The sequence below is a fragment of the Panthera pardus genome, unplaced genomic scaffold (assembly GCF_024362965.1).
Source record: "Panthera pardus isolate Hobbes unplaced genomic scaffold, ASM2436296v1 HiC_scaffold_8, whole genome shotgun sequence".
NCBI classification, from domain to species: domain Eukaryota; kingdom Metazoa; phylum Chordata; class Mammalia; order Carnivora; family Felidae; genus Panthera; species Panthera pardus.
In genome coordinates, this window is record NW_026527013.1 from 43,151,040 (window position 1) to 43,163,283 (window position 12,244).

The window sequence follows — 12,244 nt, forward strand, 5'->3', positions numbered from 1 at the left end:
AGGACTGTGGGTGATTATCTTCCCATGCTCGGATGCTTGGTCTCAGGCCCCAGTGTGTGACAGAAATCACTGATTTTTCAGAAGGTTGAAAGATGCCCACAACTGGCACTCGTGTATTTTTTGTCACTTCAAAGCACCTATGGACAGTCCTTTGCTTTTCCAGACAAGAGGAAGCTTAGGAATGCTTTGCTTGATTCTAGGTCAGTCTGCCTGCAGATACAGACCCTTTCCTCTGCTACCTTTTTGCCAGTTACATTAAATGCAGTATATGACAAGAAATTATTAATACTTTACTGTAGTCAACATCTGTGTGAGCATATACAGTGGCCCTCATGCAGAAAAGGATTTCATTGAGCTAATAGATATCAGTGATTCTGTTAGTGATAGTGAAAATCGTCCTACACAATAACCCTCCTCTCTCTTTTCTCCCTCACACCAGCCATGAAGGTTTTCAAAGGTAAGTGAGGGTTAATTTGTTTATTTTTCTTTATATTTTGTATTTTATTCTTTTGTATTATATTATAGTATTGTAATCATCTTTATATGAATTTTGGGGTTGTGGAACAAATCACCTGAGATTCCATTATTTCTTATGGGGAAATTCACTTTGATATTACAAGTGCTTTGGATTACACACATATTTCCAGAACAAATTATGCTCACAAACTAAGGTTTTACTGCATATATTTTTGATATATATGTTTTACATATATATGCCTGTTCTCTATATATCTATATATTTATCTACCTATCCATCCATCCATCATCTATCCATATATCTCATTTCTGTGATGCTGACAGCTAGATAGTTCAGGACTTTCTATTGAGCATTCTTAGCTTGGGCTGCCATAACAAATTTCCATAGATTAAGTGGTTTGTAAACAACAGAAATTTATTTTCACATGTAGGGAGGTTAGAAGTCTGGGGTCAGCATGCCAGCATGGTTGGGTTCTGGTGAGAGCTCTCTTCCACACTGGAGACAATCATCCTTGAAATGTGTCCTTACATGGTAAGAAAACTAGTTACCTCTCTCACCTCTTCTTAAAAGGGCACTAATGCCATTCACGAAGGGTCTGTCTTTATGACCTAATTGTCTCCAAAATCCCTACCTGCAAATACCATTGCTTGGGGATTAGGCTTTCAACACACGAGTTTTGGAGGGACACAAACATTCAGCTTACGACACATTTCCTTAAGCTTTCTTTTCCAGTAATTTCCATAGTAGAGAGCATTATGAATTTTGACTTCTTTGGCAGGTTTGTAAGTTCTTCCATAAACAGCCTTTTCATTTTTCTGGAACTCAGATAAGAAGGAGATAGGAAAATTTGCATTTATTGAGCATTTACTATGTCCCAGCCCATCAGGCATCGCATTTTCAAAAGTTATGCAATATAATTCTTGCCATAGTCCAATCATATAGATAATATTGTTCTTATTTCTCATTTTACAATTGTAAAAACTGACATTATAAAATGTATCCAGAGAAGCATATAAAATAAGTGAGGTAGGCAGGCTTTGAGGCTAAAAAAAAATCTTCATAAGTGTTTAAATCCCTTGCCTCCATCAACATTGGTACCACTACTAGCCCATTTGGTGTCTTTGTGTTTGTTAGCAAAAGATGCCTCCTACATGCGGACAAAACATATGGATACATGTCTTGGCAGAAGAATGAAACCTTGGTGTGAATTAGAGAAAGGCACCTCTTCTTCTCCATAGATGAAGCTCTGAGCCAGGTCATACATCTTAGAGAACAGAACATCGGTCTGATTTTCACCTTCATTCACATCCGTGGTTGGATCTCCCTTTGTGCAGTACAACTTATAGAACTGAATGTGATGATCTTTCTTCAACATGACCTCTGCCAAAAAAATGTATATATTCTTGTTTAAGATCTCTCCTTTATTCAGATTTCAGCTTTAAGAAGAACCGTACACCTTTATGTCCTAATGAGTTTTTTTTCCCTCATCTTTCTTTTATATAATAATGCCAATTACAGAGAAAATCTGTGGTCTCTAGCTGCTTAAGAAATTATTCTAAAATTTAAATCCTGAAATAACAAAATTATCTCACACGGATTCTGACAGTCAGGAATTCAGGAGCAGCTTAGCTGGGTGGTTCTGGCTTAGCATCTCTCATGATGTCGTAATCAAACTGTTAGAGTATCAGTTGTATGAAGTTTTGGTCAGCCTGGAGGTGCTGCCTCTAAGTTTGCTCAGATGGCTACTGTCAGGGGCTTCAGTTTTTCACCACAGGGGCTGTTCCACAGGGCTACTCATAATATGACTTCCCCAGAGTGAGTGACCCATGAGAAGGAAGATAGCAACCATCATGGAAGCTGCAGTGACTTGTATAATATAACCTCAGAAATAATTTCTTTACTATTTCTTCTGCTACATTCTTTCTGTTGGTCACACAGACCAATCCTGGTTAAAAAAAAAAGTATGAATCATTGGGGGTCATGTAACATGACTATCACATGTAAGATGGCTATCACATATAGCTAAGACTTGGGATATCATTATATGTGCCAAAAAACTGATAAGATAAAAATGGGTGATACTCAGTTAATCCTCAGTGGTACATACATTGATTGGCATATATTTTGACAAATGTATGTTTGTTCTGATGTTTCTAGGCTTGTGCCCAACCGGTTGTTAAATGTTTTGAACGGCATTCCTGGAAATAGGTATTATTATCATCCTCACTTCACAGATGTTGGATGTTAAATTGTTAGACCTCAGTTTCTTCCTCAAATAAATGTTGTAACTAGGCTTGAAACTGAAAACCTTTCAATTACCATACTATTACCTCCTTTGGATTATCCAATTTTAATTTCAATCCATCACTTCTGGAAGTGAGTTGGCACCACACCAATATCAAACATGTTTCTACATGGATAAGTTTCAGTAACATATTAAATATAAAAGCCCTTTTAAAGCTAACTTGATGTTAAAAATCCAGAAAAAGAGATTTTATCATTAGATAGGTCAGAGGCTCATTTCACCCTTATGTTCAAAGAGCAGAGCTCATGCTTCAGATAAAGAGCTTATCTCTTTTTGAAGAAGACATTCTACATTACTGTTTTCCTTGTGGCCTATATAACATTTAAATTTAAGTTTTAAGGGGATAACCCTGTCACCAAATATTTACATTATGAATGTCAGTTCCATAGGACTGCATTGAAGGTAATGGGGATGGAAGGTTCCTGTACATTTATATACCCCTCCAAGAACAAAAAGTCTCATTTCTATTTATTAAAATTATCGGTTAAAACTGGTTGACAGAGGGGAAAAAAGGCAACTATGCTGAAACTTCCTATTTTCAAAGAAATAGGAAGCATGTTACAAAAGGGCCACCTAAGGCTGGGTTTGGGCTTATAAAAAATGGTCATTAACAACAAATATACTTGGTGAGAAAATAATTAGTGAATGTTATTTCTTTATTTTTATATTATGAACATAGGCATAAGAAGAACAAATGCAAGTTATTAATAGCAACCATTTTATCTAGTCCCTGATTCAGGCCGCATTTACAAAGGCCGAGTGAAATTGAACCTGAAGCAGTTACCTGGATATGAGCTCAGGACAAACCCCAATACTTTGCTGTTGTCTATTAGAGCAAAATATGCCCAGCAACCCAGTATATCAGGGGCTCTTTAGCTCTAGAGCAATGTGAATTAAGACAAAACCTATTTGGTTTGCACAAGCTTTAGATATTTTACTAACCATGTGGCATCTCTCCAGCTATAGAAATCAGGCTCTGTCCATGGCCAGGTCTGTCTAAGAAAAATAGGCTATCACAAATTTTAACAAGCTCACATATTTTAATATCTTCTCAAATACGCTTTTGCTTTTCCTTTTCCTACCTAATAATCACTCCTGTACTAAAAAGCATGGGGGTTGAGGGTCAAAATCTCCATCTTTTTTTCAGGAGCAATCTTATCTTAATCAATTAGGCTGCAAGTAACACTATGGCCCATGCCATACCTCAAAAAGCATAAACAAATATTCAATATATTCTTTACATTCCCACCTATGCCTTTCTTATAATGCCCTTTCCTGGATGCGAGATCCAAGAGGCTTACTGTATCACACAATATTCTAACTCAATTATTTGTGAAGGAAAATATGGAAGGAAAGGCATTGTGGGGATGTCTGGCCTCTCAAGATCAGGTTGCCTTGAAGAGTTCACTCTGCCTTCCCTATTGTCTTTGTGAACAAGCTCTCAATCAAAGCCTTATTCTACTCTTCAAAATATGACATTCTTTTTTTTTTAATGTTTATTTATTTTTGAGAGAGAGACAGAGCATGAGTGGAGAAGGGGCAGAAGGAGAGGGGGACACAGATCCTGAAGCAGATCTAACTCACAAACCACAAGATAATGACCTGAGCTGAAGTCAGACACTTAATAACCAACTGAGCCACCCAGGTGCACCGGAAGTGTGACATTCTTTTTTTTTTTTAATTAAAAAAAATTTTTACTGTTTATTTTTGACAGAGAGAGAGACAGAGAGACAGAGAGGGAGGGGGAGACAGAGAGGGAGATACAGAATCCCAAGCAGGGAGATACAGAATACCAAGCAGGCTCCAGGCTTTGAGCTGTCAGCACAGGCCTGATTTGGGGCTCGAACCCACGAACTGTGAGATCATGACCTGAACTGAAGTCGGACGCTTAATCAACTGAGCCACCCAAGCATGCCAAAAGTGTGACATTCATAAGCTAAGTTTATAAAACTAGAATCTTTTTCCCTCAAGCTTTAGAAATCTTTCTTCTTAACATAAATGGTTTAAGACTAATGTGTTCTCAAAATGAGAAAAAAATGGGAAGAGAGGTTTGCATATTTTAATAGCTCTCTCTTTGCTTCTTCTAGTGAAGGTTTAAGATTATACATTATTTAATGAGACAGTTGTCTATTGACTTTAATTCTATGAAATATCTTCTGGGTAACACATAAAGTGGACCTTTTTAGGGTAAAAAAAGGTCATTCTTTACATTTAAGTCACCATATGACATCAAGGGAGAAAATGAATTTACACACCACAAGTGGAGTAACTGTGATATAAATGTATGTTGCTGCTTAAGTTTTTACTATCTTTGTGGCCATTGAATCAACTCTGTCTCTTTTCTCTTTTAAAACAAATAGGTTTGATTTTCTCCCCCAACTTCAGGTTGCTAGTAGCAACCATAGTGTTCTAACAAGGACTTTGTGTGTAGCTAGTGGAAAGATTGTCATGACCAATTGACTCTCATCATGAATTTGTGATGGAGGGTGATGGCATGTACTTGTAAAACATTTTGCATTCCTGGAGTATGTAAAGTCAAATAGCAAAACTAACAAAATTTCCTATTCTTTAACTTTTTTTGCTCTAGGGGAATGTTTCCTGGACTTATGAATTGTCAATGCTGGGGTTTGGAAATGCAAATTTTCAGAAGTTCCCCAAGTGGTTCTAATGCAGAGCCAAGTTTGGGAGCCATTATTTTAAGGATCAGACCACATGAAACATCTTTCACAGTTCTGCGGTAAGTGGTAAGCAGTGAGTATGTTCATGTATGTGGCAGGTGGAAGATGGTGGAAAGGAAACTAACCAAATTCTTGTTTCCTAATAGAAGCAAGGAATTAGTTTTGTCCTTTGCAGTTTTTTTTTTTGTATGTGCATGTTTTTATTATCCTGGAGACATATTCAGGAAAATAAAATGTAGATAAAGACTTGTCCAGGAAAACAAGAATGAGATAGAATATAATCTCCATTAAGGTCATGGGTCCCTCTTGTTCCTAATTTGGAATGGCTCATCTGCCTTATATAAAGTGGGAGTGGAAAATTGTGGCAATTATTTTGAAATTCATTGAATTACCTGATAATTGTTTCAAGTTTCCATTTTAATCAGACTGTAGAGACCTAACCATAATTTACTTCCTGGTTGAGTGATCCTAACAATGCTTGCACTGTTCTCTTTTAATAAGGTACAATTTTATCACAGACCATAGTATCTTATAAAGAAAGAAATACATGAAATCCCTTACTTCTTCCCATATACTTAGAGTTTCTTTGCTTCTAAAACCATGGAGCAGTTAACATATAAAATTTTTCATGAACATGTTCGCACAGCTATCTTTCTATTCTCCCCTCACACACAATGTAGCTATTTATGTTAATGCATTCTAATAAAAGGAAAACTTTGAAAAAGTCCACAGAGATTAAAGTTTCTCAAGATGAATCACGATCTAATGATTAAAAATAACAATGTTTTGTAACATGCAAGATTATAACATATTGCAAAACATAATTGAAATTCCTGCATATGCCTAGGATATTAATATTTTTCCCTGCTTTTTTCTAATTAGATTGATGTGAGTATTTAAAAATCTGCTCCCCACATGTGCTTAAGGATGCCAGGTTTTTCCTGAGTCATTTTGCCAATTCAGATGCTGTGTTTCAATGTATCTTCTATTTCAGTGGTAGTATATACCTGTGGTATTTTAACATCACTGGAGAGTACTGGTATGCTGGGAATATCAGCACATAGGTTGAAACCCACTATCATTATGAGAAGATTGACAATAGTGATCCTTATCATCTGATCTGATTTATATCCTCCTTTATTATTTACCTGCCCAAACCAATAGGCTTCTGGAGTGTAGGAATGAATGTTTGTGTCCCTTCCCTACCATTTTTTTATGTTAAAACTTAACCCCAATGTGATGATATTTGAAACTGGGGACTTTGGGAGGTGCTGGGGTCATAAGGGTGGGGTCTTCATGAATGGGAGCAGTGCCCTTGCGAAAGGGGCTTCAGAGAGCTCTCTTGCCCCTTCCGCCATGTGAGGACACAGCAACCAGATGGTCTTCTATGAACCAGGAAGTGGGCCCCCACCAGCTATTGAACCTGCTGGTGTCTTAAATGTGAATTTCGCAGGCTCCAGTACTGTAAAAATAAATTTCTGTTGTTTAACTCAGTCTGTGGTATTCTGTTATAGCAGCTAGAATAGATTAAGACAAGTATAGACCTTATTTCAGACCAGGTATCTAGAAGCAGAACCTGACCCAGAATCTGGAGTGCATTTGACCTAATGACAAAGTGTGCTCAGGAGGAAAGAATTGAGAGAAGCAAGGTAGGAAGAGGATAGGCTCCTCAAGAGTTGCTCTACCTTAAGGCAAGAGGGTCAGCATTTTGTACGCCCACTCTATTAGTTTGCTAGAACTGCCTTACCAAAATAGCACAGATTGGGTGGATTAAATGACAGATATGTGTCGTGTCACAGTTCTGGAGGCTCTAAGTCCAAGATCAAGGTGCGAGCAGAGTTGGTTTCCTCTTAGGGCCACGCAGAAGGATCTATTCTAGACTCTCTCCTTGGCTTGCCAATGGCCACCATCTTGCTACCTCTTCACATGGGCATGTCTTTGTGCACTAGAGTTGGTGGTATCTCTGTTTTCTGTCCAAATATCCTCTTCTTATAAGGACATCCATCAGATTGGGTTGAGCCCACCCTAAGGGTCTTGTTTTAATTTAATCGCCTCCGTAAAGGAGCTCCAAATACAGTCACATTCTGAGATACTCGGGTTTAGGGCTTCAGTGCATGGAAGGGGCACACTTCAGCTCATAACATCCATCAGTCAGTCAGTGTCTGTAGGCCACCACTGTGGAGGACGGTGTAGAGTAACCTCCCAGGTGTCTCTGAAAAAGCACTTCAAACAGCTGCAGCATGGATAGATGTACTGGCTAGGAAAGGGAACTGGGGCAGAGCACCCTACAATGCCCACTGCAGAAATGGTCAAAAATAGCAATGGCTAATGTTTCTTGAGGCTTAATAACACATTTCATAAAATTTAGGACCCCATTGATTATAAAATGCACTATTATTTTAAGTGCTATAAAGAAAGAAAAAAAATGCCCAAGATGGGGATCTAATAGGAAACCTCCACATAAAACTAGGACACCCAACAGCTAAATCCTTAGTGTCAGAACAAATGAGTAATAAAATCACCATGCAGAAAAGAGCAATAAGGAACTTTCATGTTCCGACCTTGGCACAGGATAGAAGGAAGAGAAAGACAACTCCCCTAAGAATAGGACCACAAGCTCTTATTAGCATGGGTTTCTGACTTTATTCTCATGCCCAGAGTTGTCCAAAAACCTGAAGCAGACAACTTAAAGTGCTGTCAGGTATGTGGTACTCCAAATAATCGGCAGGGGCAAACACACATCTGGCTCAACAATGAAGTAAAATGCCTCTGATGAAAAAGCATTTCCTCCAGAAATGTGAACTAATGATAATAACAGATGATGATGAAAATAAAATAATAAATAATGATAAGGACAGATAAAATTTGGTATGTTCCAGGGCTTGTTCTCTAGGAGTGGAAAATGACAGAATGTGGCCCAAATCTGGCTGTCACATTTTTTATAAAGTTTTACTGGAACATAGCCGCGCCCATTTATTCATATAGTCAGTCTGTGGCTGCTTTTGTGCAGAGTTGAATTTTTGCAACGATATGGTTTACAAAATTAGCGAGAGTTATTATGTGACCCCTTATAGAAAAAGTAAGCTGACACTGATGAACTTCTGCCCATTAGCTTATGAAATTTTCACAATAATCTTATGAGGTAGGTAGTATTATATCCCCATTTTATAGAGAGGGAAACAATTAAACTGCCTTACCCAGAGTTATATAGCTAGTAAGTGGTATAAGAAAGATTTAATCACAAGTGCACCATTCTTATCTCCAGTATTTAACTGTGCACAGAAATCAAGATGTACAAAGAAAAAGGACTGGCAATTAAAGGAGCTTACTAGGCAATTTGTAACACAAATGAGTAAATATAGCTAGGAAGTGGCAGAAACAAAATTTGAACCCAGTCATTCTGAATCCAAATCCCATTATGTCTTGGAAACTACATTTAAAAATTTAATGAACAGAGACTCCTTTGACCTTTCCACTTAACTAACTTGCCAGAGCAATGGATACCATCTCCTCTGATAAAAATATGCTAACTCATGCATCCAATAGACTACTTTCAAGTACTTTTGTCCCAGCAATTTAAGTGGATGATTCTTACTTGAATCAGTGTTTTATTTAACTGACCTACTAGAGTCTTGATTACATTGAGGAAGTGGTCATCCAGATATAGAACTTTCTGTAAGTTAATGGAGGATATGGACAGAAAAGTTTTTTCCTTGACAAAATATCCATTTATTTCTTAACATATACAAGGAAAGTCACTATTTTTGTTAACAACTGAATTTAAATTAATTGTAAGTCCCAACAGTTTGAATTTAATACTTAGTAGAAATTTTAAAAATCAAATTATGGAAAGAGACTAAATGTCCATCAACTGATGAATGGATAAAGAAGTTGTGGTTTATATATACAATGGAATACTACGTGGCAATGAGAAAGAATGAAATATGGCCCTTTGTAGCAACTTGGATGGAACTGGAGAGTGTTATGCTAAGTGAAATAAGTCATACAGAGAAAGAGATACCATATGTTTTCACTCTTAAGTGGATCCTGAGAAACTTAACAGAAGACCATGGGGGAGGGGAAGGGAAAAAAAAAGTTGGAGAGATAGGGAGGCAAACCATAAGAGACGCTTAAAAACTGAGAATAAACTGAGGGTTGATGGGGGCTGAGAGGGAGGGGAAAGTGGGTGATGGGCATTGAGGAGGGCACCTGTTGGGATGAGCCCCGGGTGTTGTATGGAAACCAATTTGACAATAAATTTCATATTAAAAAATACAAAAATAAAATGAATTTTGAATGGCTTATGGGAGCTCAGCAAGAGAACAGAGAAAAGAGAAGGAAGGTGGGTAGGTCAGAGGAAAACCTAGTGCAAAGGCCAGAGGGATGAAACAGTTTAACAAGTTGAGAGAGTTTAAAGTGGTTCTGTTTTGGTAGAGGGTGGGGTGCATGTTGGGGCATGGTGAAGGATGAAGCCAGTAGAAAAAAAATTCATGAAAAGTCTGGAGTGGGAAAAGATTTAATTTTTTTTTACATTTATTTATTTTTAAGAAACAGAGTGAGACAAAGCGTGAGCGGGAAAGGGGTAGAGAGAGAAGGAGACACAGAATCTGAAGCAGGCTCCAGGCTCTGAGCAAGTGGTCAGCACAGAGCCTGAAGGAGTGGGAAAAGATTTAAAAGTGAGGCTTGGCCTTCAGCCAATGAGCAGTGGGGAACCACTGAAGAATTTAAACAGTGCAGTGAGGAACTCATATTTTCATTATTGAACAGTCATCTTGACAGCGGTATATCAAATGACTTGGAATGAAGAAGGAAAGTGTCTCTCCCAACCTTCCTTATCAGCCTTCTTTGCTGATCTCTCCCCTGTCAACTCTTTCCATGCTGCTGTGATGCAAGAGCCGGTCCTTGGCTTCTTCCCCTCACTCTCTATGCACAAACATCCATTTGTGACTCACAAATCACAGCAGGAAAATGTGGTCCCTTTCCTGAGGGGCAGTCTAATGCTGCACACCACCAGCAGTGTGGAGCAGAGGAGTCTCAGATGCCATATATCCAAAAACGACTCAAAGTCCTCCCCGTATCATGATCTCAAATCAGTGATCGGCCTTACTATTCCATCAAAAGGAGGCTTTCCTAAATTCCTCTCTTTCTTTCCTGTTCTTTGTTTATTGTGGCAAGGACACTTAACACAAGATCCACCCTCTTAAATTTTATAGGCACGATGTTGTACGGCACATCACTAGACTTTATTCATCTTACATAACCGAAACGCTATACCTGTTGAACAGCAATTTCCTGTTTTCCCTCCTCCTGACCCCTGGCCACCACCATTCTACTGTTTCTGATCGTGACTGGAATCATGCAATCTTTGTCCTTCTGTCTGAATTCCTGTCTTTCATCACTTTCTCCATTTTATCCTTCAATTTCAAATTGATACTTGAGCCCTGTTAACCCATTAATAGCCCTATTCTGGCCCTTAGTGTGGATCCTTGTTAACTCTCTCCTGAGGTGTGTGGCCTGGTCATCTCTCTGTGTGTCTTGTTTTACTCCTTTTATGTCTATTTTCTACACTCTGATACACACCATTCTAAAATATCATGCTGCTTCTTGCTTAAAATGCTGTTTCCCCATTGCCTACGAGATAAACTCATCACAGTTCCCAGCTCCAACTGTAAATTGCAATCTCCTGAGGAGTTTTTAAAACCTATAGATGTCCGAATCCCTGTCCAAATGTCTGACCAGAGTCAGAGTCAAGGGTCTGGTGCGAGGCTTGGAACGGCTATTTTCTAAGAGCTCCCCAGTTGATTCTGATGTGCAGCTGTGAGCGAGAATCACTGTCAGGGGCCACAGGAGCTGTCGGTGAATTACGCATGGCTTACATCTGCAGCTTCTCCCTCAACCTCATGCTCAGTCCAAGCCTGTCCTTCAGCCATGTTGCAAGAATGACAAATTCTCGAATATGTCAATCTATTCCAAGCCCTCCAGTTTTCAGTTATGCTTTTCTCTGTGGCTGTATTGCTCACCTTTCTTCACTGTTGCTTGACTCTTCACACCCAGTAGAACAGACTTTGACCCCAAGCCATCAGGTGCTTCCCCAAATTTTAGAGTATCTACCACTTCATTGCACTTGTTCTTTACCTATTTATCTTCCCCCCTCAGCAGTAACTCCCTGAGTTGAGGATCAGGTCTAGTTTCATCCCTAGTGTTATCCCAGAACCTTACATCTAGAATAGACTCTCCTAACTATAGTATTGTTACTATTTCGGAGTAAATAGTCCTCTATAGTAATAGGTTGACCTATGCATTGTGGGAAGGTTAGAAGCATCCCTGGTCTCTGTCCTCTAGACGCTAGTACTACTCCTCTTCCCACTTGTGATCATCAAAAACGTCTCTTCTGAGTGGAAGTAGGGGGACATCCATCAGCTATGGATGCAGACAGCTGAGATGCTAAAGCTGATTGGAGGAGGGAAGTCATTTAAGGCCTGGAAGACTTCCACATTGATGGCTGCTGTGAGTCAAGCCTCTTATTTGTTCACACCTGTGAACAAGCCTCTTATTTTTTCACACGTGTAGCCTCCTCCCATTTTGACTCAGGGTTTGACCATGTGACTTGCTTTGGCCAACAGTCACCAACAAGCATAATACCCATGTGGCTTATAAGAGTGTTTTTTGCAGAGGGCGTTGCTCTCTTCGCATTTAGATACTATGTATAAAGCCCAAGGTAGAGTTCGTGAGGGTGAACAACTGCAAAGAAGGAGAAGCACCCAATGATTAGAAGAAAGAAGT